The sequence below is a fragment of the Triticum dicoccoides genome, chromosome 3B, assembly GCF_002162155.2.
Source record: "Triticum dicoccoides isolate Atlit2015 ecotype Zavitan chromosome 3B, WEW_v2.0, whole genome shotgun sequence".
NCBI classification, from domain to species: domain Eukaryota; kingdom Viridiplantae; phylum Streptophyta; class Magnoliopsida; order Poales; family Poaceae; genus Triticum; species Triticum dicoccoides.
The window spans coordinates 276,118,420-276,133,223 of record NC_041385.1 but is presented as its reverse complement, the minus strand read 5'-3'; the positions used below and the strand labels follow the sequence as shown (position 1 = coordinate 276,133,223).

General features: G+C 44.0%; 1 long non-coding RNA gene across 10 annotated transcripts; it reads right to left on the bottom strand.

Moving 5' to 3' along the window:
- Positions 1-8,396: 8,396 nt before the first annotated feature.
- LOC119275894 lies at positions 8,397-14,025 on the bottom strand. 10 transcript variants are annotated; one of them, XR_005135942.1, is made up of 11 exons: positions 13,534-14,022; positions 13,167-13,305; positions 12,896-13,002; positions 12,668-12,797; positions 12,044-12,125; positions 11,386-11,565; positions 10,837-10,906; positions 10,683-10,746; positions 10,279-10,402; positions 10,090-10,147; positions 8,397-8,685 (listed from the first exon to the last, which is right to left on the bottom strand). It is a non-coding gene; the product is annotated as an uncharacterized LOC119275894 (long non-coding RNA). The 10 variants fall into 10 exon arrangements; XR_005135944.1 differs by having other exon boundaries at positions 11,386-11,554; XR_005135939.1 differs by having other exon boundaries at positions 12,044-12,797; positions 13,534-14,025.
- Positions 14,026-14,804: the final 779 nt, after the last annotated feature.

Sequence of the window (14,804 nt, the reverse complement as noted above, 5' to 3'; positions counted from 1 at the left end):
CCATGGGTGTCATTCCCATGAAGTGTTGTAGGATTCATGGTCCCTCAGGATTGAATTCCCATAGGCGGAGAGGTAGACGTTTGCAGGGCAGTGTGCGGCGAATCACCATGACTTGCGCCACCATGGTCAGATTGATATCTCTTTCTAGGAGATCTCAAATACGGCCCTGCGGCAAGGGCACGTCTTTCGATGGCCCCCAGATAAGTCCTTCATTAACCCATGATGCCCTCCATGGTGCGGGACCTGAGCGAAAAGTAGGCGGTGCCACCCATGTGGTGCCCCTAGGGGCTGTGATGTAAAACCAATCCCGTTGCCATAAGCCGAGCTCCTCTTGAAAAGAGCCTTCGGGCCATGGAGCGTCGTCCATCTTGCTTATTATAGCTCCTCCGCACTCAGCATGCTGCCCCTTGATCATCTTCGGTTCCACCTTGAAGGTTTTTAGCCACAATCCGAAGTGAGGAGTGATATGGAGGAAGGCCTCACACACGACAATGAATGATGAGATTTGGAGGATGGACTCTGGAGCTAAGTCGTGGAACTCCAGCCCGTAATAAAACATGAGCCCCCTCACGAAGGGATCAATTGGGAAGCTTAGCCCCCAAAGGAAGTGAGATGCGAACACCACGGTCTCACCGGGCTGGGGAGTGGGAATGGCCTGCCCTTGAGCAGGCAGCCTGTGCGAGATTTCGCCGGTTAGATACCTGGCATCTCTCAGCTTTCGCACATCTTCTTCCGTAACAGAGGAAGGCATCCACCGGCCTTCAAGGTCAGAGCCGGACATCGTCGAAGGTCTGAAGCGCCTAAAACTAGAGCTTTGGGTGTTGAAACTCGAAGCAAGGGGCGGATTTGATTGGATTGAAAAGAAGGGAGCCGAGCCTTGGTCCCTTTATAAAAGAGTTGAATACCAAGAGCCCTCCCCGTAACTGTTTGAGACTCGCTTTCAATTAGGGAGTCATACCAAAGGCACGGTTGGGTTACCCACACCCGTATTGATGAGAATCTCGGAATAAGGGGACACGATCTCTGCTTTGACAAGACGTGCCAAGGAAACTGCCTCGCTAAACATGCTGAGGTGGAACAATAAAATAAATAAAGAGCTTGGCTGTGGCATGATGTCACGCTGCGGAATACGTCAGTAGATCCGATTAATACAAATATTATTCTCTCTACGAAGGAATGTGGAACTTATTTTGCAGAGCCGGACACTACCCTGGTGTTCAACATCTTCTATGAAATATTCGGAGGAGGAACCCGCCTTGGAATGCCGAAGACAACTTGCACGTCGGACTCGTCATCATTGAAGCCTGGTTCAGGGGCTACTGAGAGATTCCTGGATTAGGGGGTGTCCGGATGGCCGGACTATGACCTTTGGCCGGACTCCCGGACTATGAAGATACAAGATTGGAGACTCCGTCCTGTGTCCGGATGGGACTTTCCTTGGCGTGGAAGGCAAGCTTGGCGATACGATATGAAGATCTCCTCCGATTGTAACCGACTCTGTGTAACCCTAGCCCTCTCCGGTGTCTATATAAACCGGAGAGTTTTAGTCCGTAGGATGAACAACAATGATACCATAGGCTAGATTCTAGGGTTTAGCCACTCCGATCTCGTGGTAGATCTACTCTTGTACTACCCATATCATCAATATTAATCAAGCAGGAGTAGGGTTTTACCTCCATCGAGAGGGCCCGAACCTGGGTAAAAACATCGTGTCCCTTGTCTCCTGTTACCATCCGCCTAGATGCACAGTTCGGGACCCCCTACCCGAGATCCGCCGGTTTTGACACCGACAATGAGGTTGTAAGCTGGGTGAGTTGCCGCCATGAACTTGGCTAAGGCGGGGTATCCGAGGATGGCATTATATGGCAAGTCGATCCGGGCGATGTAAGTCGATGAGCTCGGTGCGGTAGTTGTCGTAGGTCCCGAAGGTAACGGGGAGACAGATCTGGCCCAGTGGGCGGGTGAAGCCACCGCCGACCCCGGAGAAGGGATCGATGGGGCAGAGCCGGCTAGGAGGCACGTGTAGTAGGCCAAACGCCTCCGCGGAGAGCACGTTGAGGCCGGCTCCGCCATCGACGAGGGTCCTGGTGACCGCCATGTTGCAGATGGTGGGGGTGCAGATCATTGGGAGCGCTCATGCTCCTACCGTGGTCGCTGGATGGTCTTCTAGGCCGAAGGCGAGGTCAGCTTCAACGCTGCCCAACCCGGAGGAGCCCCCGAGCTCACCTGGGCAACGCTTAATTGCTGGTAGAATTGCTTGACATGTCAATCAGAAGGTGGCGCCCGCGAGCCACCTAAGAGGGCCACAATGACAGGAGGTGCCGGCACCGTGAAGTGCACAATGAAGAGGCTACGCAGCTCCTCCCAAGAGGCCACAGAGGACTCTGGCAGGTGGAGCAGCCAGGCACGCAGCACTCCTACAAGGGCCATGGGGAGCCTGTTGGCCTTCACCTTGTCGTCTTTGCCGGCCGCCCCGATTGCCTCCTCGTACGCCTAAAGGAAGCTAGCCGGGTCCGCCGTGCCGTCGTAGCGTGGTGGCAGCTCGGGCCTGAAGTTGGGCGGCCATTCCACCCACCGTAGGGAGGGGGAAAAAGGGTGCAGCCCCGGTGCTGCTTCGAAGGCGCATCGGTCGAGTCGATGGAGAAGCACCCGACATGGAAGACGAGGGCGTGATTTGACAGACGGAGCAGAGGATCTCGGACGGACCCCTACCCAGCGCGCCACATGTCGGACTACGAGTTCCGCAAACCCTTGAAAGGTTCAAACTCGGGTGTGCATGCGGAGATCTCAACCTACCCAGCCTGCCTACTCGCGATCCTCCTAAGCCTAGTGTGTCGGGCTCGAAGAGACAAAGAGACACAACAGTTTATCCTGGTTTGGGCCACCTTGCGGTGTAATACCCTACTCCAACATTTTGGTGGATTGCCTCGAAGGGCTGAGGATGAACTAGTACAGTGGATGAACAGACCTCGGGAGGTGAGGTGTTCTTGATCTCAAGAGAGCTGGTGAGGTGGTCGGGTGAGAGTGGATCCGATCCCCCACTATGGTGGTGGCTAAGACCTATTTAAGTGGCCTTGGTTCTCTTTCCAAATGTTGGCGGGAAGGGATCCCACAATGGCCGGATTTGAAAGGGGACAAGTAGTACAGTTTATCCTGACTAAAGTGGTCTTCGCCTGCGAAAAGCCCCTGGTCGTGATGCTGCGGTGGGCTCGGTGATGACCTACTTCCTGCCACCCGAGTGGTCTTGGTCTTGATGCACCATAATGGAAACCTTTGGCTGATTCCTCGAGGCTCCGCGCTGATGGCTTGCCTCCCTTGCACCGAAGAGGACATTGGCGCTCTGTGCCTGCTAGCGCCCCCCTGGAGCCCACGTGGCCTCAGTAGTCATGGCTCATGTCAGATGAGCCTCGGGAGGTAGACCTTGCACAGAACTCTCCGCCCCTCGGGAGCGATCCTGAAGAGGTTGATCCCCTCGGGGGTCTTGGCATCGTCCACCTCGCGAGGCTTGGCCCCTCGCGAGTGTCTTGAGTCGTTGATGCTGAAGCTGGACCGTACCAGGCCGTCGGGGAGCCACGTGGTGGGCCGCAGGCAGGCAAGTCTAGATACCCCCATATCCAGAACGCCGACAGACACACATCCTAAAACTTATGCATGTTGATGACTTAGATGTGCAACACACGAAGTAACGTATATCTTCAATCAATGAAGACATACACTCCAAGTGTGAATACATTAACATGGAATTTGTCTTTGGAGTGCCACGATAATAGTGCGTTGTGTCTGGGTCTAATACTTCCTATACGGTGGGTAACGCCACCACCAAATTCTTATTGAAGTGTTTCTTTTGGCGTCATGGTTGCATAATCTTCGCATTTGGTTTGTCTTCAACATTGATTTGATTTTAAGGTTTATCTTCGAATGTTGAGTTGGTATATATATATATATATATATATATATATATATATATATATATATATATATATATATATATATATATATATATATATATATATACTATTCTGATCACAACATGAACTTCCCGAGTAACACGCGTGACCTTCCCCGAGTACTAGGTTGAACTTCAGCTAAAATGTGTCCAAATGGGGCTTGCGATATACCGTTGGAAAACTATGGACACCAATATCATGACCCAAGTTAAATTTTTGGCAGAATGTAAGCGGTTTAAGAGCAGTTTTGAAAACCGTTTTTTCTTCACACAAAAAACGTGAATCGTATTTTCGACCGCATTTCTAAACCGTTTATCGGAATGAGGTAAATAATATGGCATTGGAAAACAGCTGCAAAACCGCTCCTTCGACATGTTGAAAGTTTTCTCTAATTCTCTATGGATAAATAGTAATTTGGAAAATCGTAGCAAACCGAATAGTCGAGTTCGTATTTTCAATGTAATTTATAAACGGCTAATCCAATTGAGGCAAATGATATTGCGTTGGAAAGCTTGTGAAAATCGGCTACTTTTTCATGTTAAAAGTTTTTTCTAATTTGGAACGATTTAAAAGTAATTAAGAAAATGGTACAAGTTCCACCGAGTTTGTATTTTCGAGCTAATTTCTTAACCATACGTCCGAATGCAACAAACGGTACGGTGTTGGAAAGCTTGAGGAAATGCGAAACATTTTCGTATATATTGTTTCTCTCAATTCCTTACGGTTTTAAGTCAAATTTGAAAATGGCTAAAAACGTATTTTTGGCATAATTTCTACAAACTTTTATCGGAATGGGGCAAATAATATACCGCTGAAAAGCTACAGAAAATGCAAAACTTTTTCATGTTGATGGTTTTCTCTAATTCCTAGCCGTTTTCAAGTAATTGCGAAAATGGCGAGATCATTCGTTCTGCCTTTATCGCGAAACTGATTCTTCGAAAATGCACCGCATGAAGAACCTGAACTTCTCGGCACGTGTACTTCAACTTCACTCTGTTTTTCATGTGCTTTTTTGGCTCGCATCCCTCCACCCACTCACCGGAATTGAGCAAGTGATATACCGATGGAAAGCTCTTGTAAACACGTAACTTTCCCGTGTTGATCATTTTTTCATACTGGCGACGGTTTTAAAGTTTTTCATCTGAAATTCATTCAGTGTAGTAATTGAACTTCTTGATGTTTTCATGTTGAACTTATTGCTGTTTTCACTCTAACGTATCGAATTTCTCCATCTTTTTAATATGGTCTTCTTGGTTTTATTTCTTAATCATTTTTTATGAATAAAAATATTTTAAGACACCAAAACAACATTTTTGTGTGTGTTTTTGCATTGGTTTGCACATCAAACCGCGTCATCTTTAGAAATTGAACTTCTCCTTTTCTTTTTATTTTATTTCAACATTGTTTAGCACGTCGAACCACGTCGTCATTAGAAATTGAACTTCTCCTTTCTTTGTTTTCTTTCAACATTGGGTTGCACATCGAACCGCTTCATCTTTAGAAATTGAACTTCTCATTTTCTTTTTGTTTTCTTTCAACATTGGTTTACATGTTGAACCGCGTCATCTTTAGAGATTGAACTTCTCCCATTTTGCTTTCTTGTATGTTTTACCTTGCGTGTTCAAATTTATTTTGAACTTGCTGAGATAATACACTTGACCTTCTCGAACACAACATTTTGGCCTTCGCAAAACATAAATTAAAGCCAAACTTTTGACCTATGGAGCATGTATAATTTTCTCCACTTTTTCAAGAATAAGCACTGAATCGCCCCGTTAGTTTGACTTGAACTTCTGCTGCACATCAATAAGCTGCTGTAAACACGCAACTTCTCGGTGTTGATCATTTTTTTCATACTCGGAACGGTTTTAAAAGTTTTTCATCTGAAATTCATTCAGTGTAGTAGTTGAACTTCCTGCTGTTTTCATGTTGAACTTCTGTGACGTATTTTCGTTTGTAATTTTCTGACACCGTGTAGTAGGTGAACTTCTGGCAGTTATCTAGCTACCTCAACTTCTCTTTGGTTACGTGAAAACTTTGAACTTCTCCGTTATTTTTATTTGAACTTCTAGGTTTTTATCGCTGAACTTCCGAACGGGGTGGGCTTATTCTTTAGGCCATTTTGCATTAGTTTTGTTTTTGGTTAACATTTCATTAACTATTTATAACATGTATTTTTTAGATATGAAAAAACCCTATGATAGACCTACTCGGAGCACACATACATGCCGTAGACACGCATGTGGGCACCCACACGAATAGCACACACTCAAGACGCACACACCCAAGACTCATGCTCCGCCGAAGGGCGTCATGAACTTATTTGGTTCTTCTAGTTGAACTTGAAGGTTTTTCTTACATATTTTTGTTGTTATCTTTCTGGTTTTTCGTATATGATTCTCTCATCGACTATATGCAAAATGGGTGCCCACATATTAAAATTATGCAAAAGCAAACTTTCATTCATGTTCCTAAATGACATACCTTTATTTATCCAATCTTTCTTTGCTAACATCTTTACTTTTTCTTCATGGCATCCCCCAAACGACGCCGCCCCATCCGCCGCCGCTACAAGCAACCCTGGGATTACGACGACCTCGTCCATGAGATGCGGTGCTAGAAGTTAGCTTATTTTTTCTCAATGAGGCATTCCTTTCTTGTTGTCTGTTTGGTTTGTGAATTTTTGCTACTACTGTCAGGGAATAGAACAGCCTCTGAACTTCTATAATTTTGTTGCAGGTGCATGGTATGGCTGCCATCGTCTGCTGCTAGCTACCGCTTCCTCTGCAGTCCGCTGCTAACTACCGCTGCAGTCCACCGCTAGCTCATGCGGGGAGGTGGTGCTGCTCCGGCGACTCCTTCCTCGAGCATAGCCAGTCTCCAGCCACCTCCAACAGCCGCAACCCAACGGATCTGACGGATGCTCATGCGTGGGAGTGGTGTTACTCCGACGAGCTCCTTCATCCCCGAGCAAAGCGCGTAGATGATGGCCTCCTTCCTCTAGTTCCCTCTTCCATCTACCGAGCACAACTCCGGCAAGCTTGTCGATTAGCGAGTCCTACTGCCGCTGATGCTACTGTTGCTCACCATCGCGTGGCTGTAGAGCATCCATGGCAGGTCGACTAAAATAGTCATGGCAGGTTGAGTAATAGTGACAGCAACAACACAGCCGCACGTGGCTAGAAATGCATGGTGAGAATTGAAAGTCCGAGCGTGAGAGAGTTATCAAAGCAGATGTTCTCTGTTTGCCGCAAAAACACAAAAACAAATTGGCCATGTGTGTTTCCCATATGCCCGTGAGACTGAAAAATTTCATACCACGAAAAAGTAATGAAAGTTGGCCATGTGTGTTAGCAAAGAAAGATTGGATAAACTAAATAACATGAATTAACAGTTGATCAAACAGCCACATGATCTACCTTGCTATGTTTTCACTCCTCTGATAGCAAGTAAGCAACCGTTCAAGATGAATACAGTGAAGCTTCATTCACATATATACATGAACAAAGTGAGATGAATACAGTGAAGCTTCATTCACATATATACATGAACAAAGTGAGATGAATACAATGAAGCTTCATTCACATATACTAGTTGACCCGTTGCGCCAAATGGCGCAGAGACCCGCTAAAGACATGTTGTCGATGAAAATAGTTTCATTTTGCAAGGACATATTCGATACTGGTAGTAGTAAGCCCATGTGTTAAGTCATAAGTACTATATTGAAAATATGTTTATCACGCTGAGAAACCTGAGTTTGAAAAAAAATCATATTTCTATAACATGCATAGACCAGCTAAGGAAGCATTTTTTAGTTGAAAATATGGTTATCACACTGAGAAATCTGAGCTTGAAAAAAATTCATGTTTATATAACATGTATGAACCAGTTAAGGCTCTATTTTTTAGCAGTGTTTGCGCTAAAATTTTATTTTCCATGTGCAAAAACCTCTATATGTTGTGCATAAGTAGGCATAGGTATTTGAAAGGCCCATATACTACCTAGCCCGGTACTGGAACAATTCTTTGTGTGGGCCGTCCAAATACCTAGCCTGGCCCAGGAACAATTCTTTGTGTGGCCCGTCCGGAGTGAAATATGAAGCGGCAGCGCAAATCATGACTGTGTATTTCTTTTCGTGACTGTATTTCTTTTCTTCCTCGGTTCCTCCTTTGGGAGGGAGAAGCGTACTCAACTGATGACACAAATGGTCCTTTACGCCATATAGCACAATGTTCATTTCAAACACAAAGTGTTTTGAAAATTAAATTAGGATTTAGCACTAAGGAACACTCCAGACTTGAAACAGCGGATGAAACCACTTTACCGATTCAAACTCTTTAGCAACCATTTATGATTATGATGTCGAATGGCACAAGGTGTCGATTTAGACGAAGAGTTATTTGAAACGTGTTTCATTTGTTCTTTACAAAGTGTTAGATACAATTTCACTGCACATAAGAATTTTCAAGCTTGGTTAAAACGTATTTTCAAGCATACAAACCACAATTAAACAACGCGAATGTAAATATATACGACTGAGTCATACTTCCTAAAAAAAGGCAAGCAATGGACTGGTAATAGGTAGGCCTGTTTTAGAGAGATTGTGGTAAAGTACAGTTCATTATTACATGCAAAATGTTTTTGCTTCGGAGCAGAACACTGATCTATCTCTTGTCTTCATATCTTTTTCTTCTCAGAGCTGGAGTGTGATGCCTTGCTCCTATTCATGGCTCTTGACCTACAATTTTTGAACAATCTAAATTAGTTATTCATTCAATGGGAAATCTAAAGTGGGGATTACTTCGCCAATATCATTAGCAAGTTTATGAGGTAAAAGAAAGAGATATAACTTCCAAAAGCAAACATAAGAATGAAGTACATAGTATTGTAGCTGGGAAAGTAGGAACATGAGATGCGGCGTGTTTCAGAAAAATGGTCAGAGGTTCCCTGATCCTAGTAACATGAGCTGAGATTATTTTGTCAGGGACTCATGGTCATGGCTGTATATAATTTTCACAAGCAACAAACCCTATGTGACAACCTACCTTCGATCACAAACCTATATAATCTATATAATAGACAAAAATGGAGCCTTAAATAACTTAAATACCTATTTTTCCTACCATAGTGTGATGAGGCTCTGAAACTGCACACAGGGATTTTCATGGGACCATTCAGGACTTTGAAAAAAGATACAAAAACTGCATGCAGCTCCTCCATCTAAGGCTACCTCAATAATAAACCAATACTTCATGATAGAATAATCTGAAAATCATATATGATAACAATGCAAAATAATCTTGCAGCACCTCCTAAAACTGTAAAATCTGTGAAATTGGCAATCAACTTACTATCAACGGGAAACACCACACTACGTTAACAATGCAAAATAATCTTGCAGCACCTCCTAAAACTGTAAAAGCTGTGAAATTGGCAGTCAACTTGCTATCAATGGGAAACACCACACTGCACTATATTTTTCCAGGAACAAGATGCTAATATGCTTTCCCGTTCACCACTGCAAGGATGCACGTCGTCTCCCCATTCTCCACCGCGAGGATGCCAACGCGTCCTGTTCTCCACCGCCAGGACGCCCAACTCATCCCCTATCTCCACCACAAGGACGTTGGGCGCCTCTTCATTTGCCACCCTGAGCACCGCATTGAGGTCGTCTAGCAATGTACTGTTGAGGCAACTGCTTTTCATTGTCCCCCTCTCTTAATTTTTCGCAGCACACACCCCTTGTTATTCTACACCTAGGATGGATGTTCTTGTAGATTTTGCTGACCACCATATTCTGCAGTAATTAGTATTGCTGCAGTCCAGTGTGTTGATTTTCAGCAGGCCAATGTGTTGATTGACTAATTTTGTGCATCAAAAACAGTAGGGCAGTGTTGATGAATCAATTTTGTTTAATAAAAGTGGAGTCTATGGCAATACTATAAAAGCGCTAGTCTCCAAAGTCCACCATGACGCAAAAACATTTAGCACCCATTTAAATATGGATTTGGGTTCATATATACACAAAGCGCAGTAATTATTGTGAAGCAAGAAAAAGAATGCTCCTACTATCAGAAATATGTGCCGACAACAACACCATCCTATTAGAGCTCAAAAACAGGAATAGAGAAGGCACCTATACCTGTTCATGGAGCTGTGTCTGAACCTCCATTTGCATATGTAGAGCTTCTACCAAGTTCCTAAGAAAAGGAGAAGGGGACAGATGTAAATTTGTAAGGTTATGGTATTTACCATGCATACATTCTAGTGTAATAATTTAAAGATATTACTTGTTTTTGAACGGAGCACTTCCACTGCTACCTAGTCGTACCTTAATGTCTGAGGGTCCCTTCTTGTCTGCATACAGTATGCATCAAAATTCAGTATAAAAAAGGACTGCTCATGAGTAGAAAGCTCATTGCCGTAATTTGGAATGACATGTTCTAGTAGGAATCCTATAGATATACAAAGAGAGGATTAGTTCGGCAGAATCAATACGATTATTAGTAAAAAAATAGAGTCCGTAACAATACTATAAAAGCGCTAGTCTCCAAAGTCCACCATGCCGCAAAAACATTTAGCACCCATTTAAATATGGATTTGGGTTCATATATACACAAAGTGCAGTAATTATTGTGAAGCAAGAAAAAGAATGCTCCTACTATCAGAAATGTGTCGACAAGGCGACAACAACACCATCCTATTAGAGCTCGAAAACAGGAACAGAGAAGGCACCTATAGCTGTTCATGGAGCTGTGTCTGAACCTCCATTTGCATATGTAGAGCCTCTGCCAAGTTCCTGAGAAAAGGAGAAGGGGACAGATGTAAATTAGCAAGGTCATGGTATTTACCATGCATACATTCTAGTGTAATAATTCAAAGATATTACTTGTTTTTGAACGGAGCACTTCCATTGCTACCTAGTTGTACCTTCTTAATGTCCGAGGAGGCCTTCTTTTCTGCATAGAGTATGCATCAAAATTCAGTATAAAAAAGGACTACTCATGAGTAGAAAGATCATTGTCGCAATTTGGAATGACATGTTCTAGTAGGAATCCTAGATATACAAAGAGAGTATTAGTTCAGCAGAATCAATATGACTATGCAACAAACTATCAACCATTGCACTATATCTCAAGAATTTATAGTGTAGCCACCAAACAAAGTGGTAATCAAGGCAACATCAATCTAACAACAATGGCTGACCGATGATGTTTTAGTCCTTCTGGTTTACTAATTCAGAGGAACTGTAACAAAAATCGCTCTTTGGTCAATAGCATCAACTGATTCTTTGAACTCTAAATTCCACTCTTAGCTAAATTTATTCTTCCTCTCTTCTATGTCAGATCTGCACACGTCAAGTTTAAAAATCCATATAATAGCAAAGTAAAATACGTGTGAGGAAGAAATTAAGAGAGGGGGAGAAAGAGTGGAGCACCTAGTTCGCCGCCTACAACAGGCACATGTTGTCCTCCTTATACTCCAGATCCATGAGGCAGCCATGGGAGGAGGGATGAGCTCCTGGTTCCTCTCGCCTTCCCACACTCCCTGTTCACCTCGAGCTCCTTCGCTCATGGAATAGCATTCCTTCACTCATGGTCATACATCTGGTTTGTATCTCCATAAAAACAAATGGCAACTTGGTGAAGATTTACAATAGAAAGGCATCAGATGTCGGTGCAGGAAGCCTATTAGAATCAGAAATTATGTGAGTATAGTAGGGCATATAGAAACTTCATTCTGGCCCGCACAGTAACAGCTCTATCACACAACTTGTTTTTTATGGATTCAGTAAAAAGATTACGGGAGAACTTATTTTTGCAAAGAAGGAGATCATAATAATAGTGGGCATTGACGAAACAAGATTTATCGCCTCAACCAGTGTATTGTGATGACCAACACCTAAATAACTTGTCGTTGTTCCCGAGTTACATATGCTCTAATAACCCTATGATCCCCGATTCATGGTTTCAAATTCAGATGTTCCGTCAACCGTGGTACAGAACACAAATAGATCAACCCGTCAACCAGTGAATATAATATTCTCCAAGAAAATAAAATAGTTTGTAGAAGCAAGGTGTAATTTAAATCTTTACCAATAAGGCAATACAAGTTACAGGCCAAACAGAGCATAAAAGTTTCGAACCAGAGCAAGCAGGAGAACTCGACATCCTTGACCTGAACATCATAAATCACAAATCCAGAATAAACGGTTAACCCAAAGTTTTTCTTCTCATGACTCTGAAGGAGGTCCACGTGTTGTTATCTACACAATAAAAATTACTGGCCCAAGCTTGAAGTCTAACCAGAATAATTTGCTAATGGAATTAAATCATATCAGATTTCTTTGAGGATGAGATGCAAATGAAGGCTGACACATGATTGATAAATTCGTACAAATATTTTCAGTCCCGCGAAGTAAACATGAGGAACTGAGGTTTAATTAATCATGTAATTTTATAAGAAGAATCATTATTATTCATTGTTCACTTTGAGTGCATCAGAATCAGCCATACAGCAAACTGGATGGTGATTTGTCAAATAAGAGCTTCTTGGATAAATAAGATAGAACCACATCCACTTGATACTTAACTGTAAACTACACATCAATTTGACGGTCTGATCTATAATGCTTCATGAAACAATCAATCTAGAAGCTCAAAATACCCCTGAAAACTCCAAGAAAATCAGAAAGAAACATCACAGGTCTATATACTTACTCTGGTGAGAGGCCATGTACAAAAGAAATCACAATTAGCAAGAAAGGAGCTTGCCATCAGCTACGAAGAAAAACCATAAAAAAGTAAATGTCTGTGTAGTCTTTATGCCTTCGAGGATTTCCTCAACATCCTACAGAAATTCAGAACAATGATTTGAGTGTTTGACACTATTTGATAGTGATAATAACTGGAATTTGAGCATGATGACAACAACATGTAGAACAATACCTTGAGTTAAACCAATAATTTTTCACACATACACACTTGCATTTTCCTCTGCTCCTCTGATATCTTCTGTCAGTGCACCTTGGGTCTGCATGAACCACCAACTTCATCTATAAAAGTATTGTACAGATGTAACCATATTAGTAGATCAGACATGGTAAGAAATAAACAATACAATATTCTTGATACCGATTTAGCTATGGAAAGCATAACCATAAATTGCAATGAGGTAAGTCCTAAATAAGATGCACACCAAAGAGATAAGAGAACTTACATGGGCATCGAAATAATATGATCTTTGTACAAATACATGCATGTTGTCTTTAAACAGATCCTTTGAACAGTCTATTCATTAGAACACAGCAGGATCCTATCATTGGATCATTCTATATGGTCCAGCTTGTAGTGTAGATCTGTAGAAATTTACTGTGAGTGAAAATCTCCAATAATAATTATAGAATCATGTAAACTTTTCTTTAGCTGTATGTAATCATGTAACTGAAACTGTAGAACATACTGCCTTCCTCTAAGCAGTCCTCCTTTAGCATTTTTACAAACAGCTAGTTCTTAGATCTACAGCCTCAAATGCTAAACGTGAGAGGGAAAATGAGTGCGGGAGAGAGAGATGGTTGGGGGCTCACATGCGGACCTGCAGCCGCAAAGACACCTGAATGATGGCGCAAGGGTCTGCCACGGCCCGGACACGAAGGACAGCGTCGAGCCAAGCCGAATACCTGGCTGGCAACTGCTCTTCTTTGCTTGAGCCCCTCCTCCCGTGGCTTCTCGAGACGAGGTCTCTCCTCCTCATGTTTCCTCCTCGCGGCCTGGGCAGATGAACACCTCGAGCAGCAAGGGACGGATGATGAACTGGGAGACAGTGGAGAAGGTCGGGGCGGAAGGAAACTGGCCGCTTGCACGGACAGAGTCGGTGGACCGAGGAGCCGTAGCGGCGGCGGCTGACGAGGGAGGTCAGATGGAGCAGGGACAGCGACCGCGGGATGGTAGGAAAGGGGGCTAGGGTTTGTGGCGGCTGAGGGAGAGAGATCGAGGAGGAAGGGTTGCGGCGTGCGGGCGATTGGATTGGGCCGATGGGGGGTTCGAGGGCATGGCACCCACGCCACTGCAAATGGCGCGACGCGCACGCGGCATGCGGGGAGAGGGCGCACCTGCACCTCGAAACGGCTCACCCAGCCAACATGCACAGAACACGAGCCCACCAGTCATTGGACATGAGAACTTACCACGCGGTCAAAACCACCAGCAAGAGCAACGAGCATCTAACGGCTTAAACAAAGTCAAAGACAAAATTGACCACGATCCAACGGCAAACGAAGGCTGAAATCGGGGGAGCCTCCTGGAGGTGAGTTGGCTAGCCTCATTATTATTTTAAATACATGAACAAAGTGGGATTCAGAGGAGACGGAAAAGCACCAAAGGCAGTGGCTCTGCACTCCAGTCCTCGGCAGAGTCAGAGAAGAGGGACGTCATGGGAGTTGAACGGCATTGGGTTGTGAGTTGAATGGCCTTGGGTTGCCGTGTTGAACGGCCTTGACACTGTAGTTGGGGAGGCGAGCGAGCCATCCAGCAGGCTCCCCACGGCAGCCAAGTAGGGAGACCGCACCACCACCCAGTAGCAGCAGCAAGTGTCAACAGTTTCTGCCAAAGCATACCACCAAACATCCCCCTGTTGTTTTGTTGTTGAACTTTCTTTTTTTGATCAACTTTGTTAAAAGCAGTATATAGCCGGAAGGACTATTTTGCTAACCGACGCATACAGAAAGAACAGAGAGTAGCACTGACAGAGATGAACCTACTGCTACTTGTACAAGAGCAGACGCAATGCCACTGCCATGTGACGAGTGTCTCCTTCCGGCTGCTCGTGCTCATGCTCTGCTCAGGTGCGCGGGGCGTC